General features: G+C 37.6%; 1 protein-coding gene across 3 annotated transcripts in view; it reads right to left on the minus strand.

Annotated features, from left to right (window-relative positions):
- The window catches only part of LOC132136735 (ubiquitin carboxyl-terminal hydrolase 8-like), a 28,525-nt gene that overhangs the window by 4,906 nt on the left and 21,119 nt on the right, over nucleotides 1-2,500 (minus strand). The gene's annotated exons all lie outside the window — the stretch shown is intronic.

Consider the following 2,500-nt stretch of genomic DNA (forward strand, 5'->3'; position numbering starts at 1 on the left):
ATACGCTGTAAATATGAGGCCACTCTGAAACAATACAAGTACACCCTAAAAACTAAAAAAGAACAACACAACAAAAAGCAACTCTGTGAAATTGAGGAATCTTTAGAGTCCAACCAGTTCTGGGAGAAATGGAACAACCTAAACAAAACCCAGCAGGATGAATTGGCCATTCAAGATGGAAATACTTGGATTAATCACTTTAGTGATTTATACAGTACTATTACAAAAAATAATGATCAGTACAAGATACTCACAAAATTGAAAACTCTGGAGGCGGTGATAAAAAACAACCAAAACCCTCTAGATTACCCTGTCACAGAACAAGAGTTAGCAGAGGTCATCCAGTCCCTGAAAGGAAAAAAGGCTTGTGGTGTAGATGGAATCCTCAACGAAATGATCAAATACTCGGATCATAAAATCAGATTGGCTATACTAAAACTATTCAATACAATTCTATCAACTGGAACTTTTCCAGACATCTGGAGCAAAGGCTTAATAACCCCAATTCATAAATCCGGAGATAAATATGACCCAAATAACTACAGAGGAATATGTGTATCCAGTAACCTGGGAAAAATATTCTGCAACATCGTTAATAAACGACTTGTCAACTTGCTTGATGACCACAATATTCTACATAAATGCCAAATTGGTTTCTTGCCAAATTGCCGCACAACGGACCATATATTTACACTCCAGACTCTAATTGATCAAGAACTAAACATTAAGAAAAGAAAGGTATATGCCTGTTTTGTTGACTTCCAAAAAGCCTTTGATTCCATCTGGCACGAAGGCCTCTTCTGTAGACTACTCGAAAGTGGCATTGGAGGAAAAACATTAGAGCTGAAACAACGAATCGATTATTAAAATAGTTGTCAACTAATTTAGTCATCGATTCGTTGCTAAATAACTTTTATTTGCCGTAAGCGGCTAATTTCGTGCATATTTCAAATCTGCGGTGACCAAAGTGTGGCAGTAATGAGCCACCGGAGGTTTTACTCAGCCAGTACAGCAGGAGAAGTAGCGAATAGCCAATAGCTGGCCTCGTTTTATGTCACGTGCTTCCCGAACAGCGTCTCTGCAGCATTTAGCGGGATGTGGGAGACTGGGAGTACTTTACTTTGAGCCTTCAAAAAAGAAGAGTAACCTGTAAACTCTGCACTACTGAACTGTTTGAGGGGACGTTCACATATTGCGTCTTTTGCGCGCTCAAGTTCGTTATTTCCAACACCGCACCGCATCGAGTTAAAAACATCTCAACTTTTCAGAATGCTGCAAGCGCATCGCGGGTCATGTGACAAGAACTAACCAATCAGCTTCATCCTTTCCCGTAACAACGTTAAAAGCTCAGTCAAGATGAAAGGAACAGCTGATCATAGTTGTATATGGATTTCCATTTTGAAATAAATTTAGTAGCAGAGCTACTGCAAGCGATTTTTTGAGCTGCAAATCCTTTTATCATTTGCTGAAATATCCGCGTCTTCAAGGAGAGAGCACGTCATGGTTGCTTAGCAAAGGCAGACGCCTCAGGGGCGCTTCTGCACGAGCGCTTTGGAAAGAAGGAGAAAGCGGTGCGCCTAGCGTTTTCCACGCGTTTTTAGGCGCGATATGTGAACGGCCCCTAAGACTTTCATTTGTGCAGATTCTCCAGTACAATGTTGTTTGCAAATGTTTAGTCGTAAAAGCTGATAACATTGCTTTTTAACAGTTAACATTTAAAGCTTTACAAACATGTTCTGTGATCAGTTTGTCGTTTACCAGTTCAAAATTCAGTCGTGCAGCCTAATTATGACTGAATGAGAGAGGTAAATGTTTAAAGATATTTGAAATGCACTTTTTTTCTAAGTATTCACTGCTCTTTTTCACACAGCAGGTTTTTTGTGTGTCTTCTGATGGATTTTACTTTAAATTGTGAGTTCCATTCAGGTTTCATGCCATTGGCACTTTATTCGAAGGATTGTTTACAATTTCACAGCATAAGCTATAAAGCTGTTTCCCAGTAAATAATAAAATACAATGCACTGCAATTTTATTCTGTTTTATCCTTATTCTTCGTGAAAATATGTTCTGAAAGATTCCTTAATAAGCTTTGTTCGGGATGTTAAACTACTTTAGGAGCTCTAAGGACTGCCATGGTGAAAACATTATTTTAAATCTTCTTGTGAAATTTGCTAGAGTATGGGTCAGTGTTCTGATTGCAGAAGAGTTCGACAAAGGATTACTAACACAATAAAACAACTCCAGGTATATTTGTGATGAGGATATGACAGTGCAAAATGGTTAAAATCTCTTAAAAATCTATGCTGAAGGATAAAGACCATTTATTAATAATTTACTTGGGGAAAAAATGGGGAAAACTAAAATATAAGTACATAAACCGATTAATCGATTAATCGTAAAAATAATCGACAGATTAATCGATTATCAAAATAATCGTTAGTTGCAGCCCTAAAAAACATATGATTTGATTAAGAACATGTATACAAAAAGTGAATGTGCC

This window comes from Carassius carassius, unplaced genomic scaffold (assembly GCF_963082965.1).
Source record: "Carassius carassius unplaced genomic scaffold, fCarCar2.1 SCAFFOLD_65, whole genome shotgun sequence".
Lineage (NCBI taxonomy): Eukaryota > Metazoa > Chordata > Actinopteri > Cypriniformes > Cyprinidae > Carassius > Carassius carassius.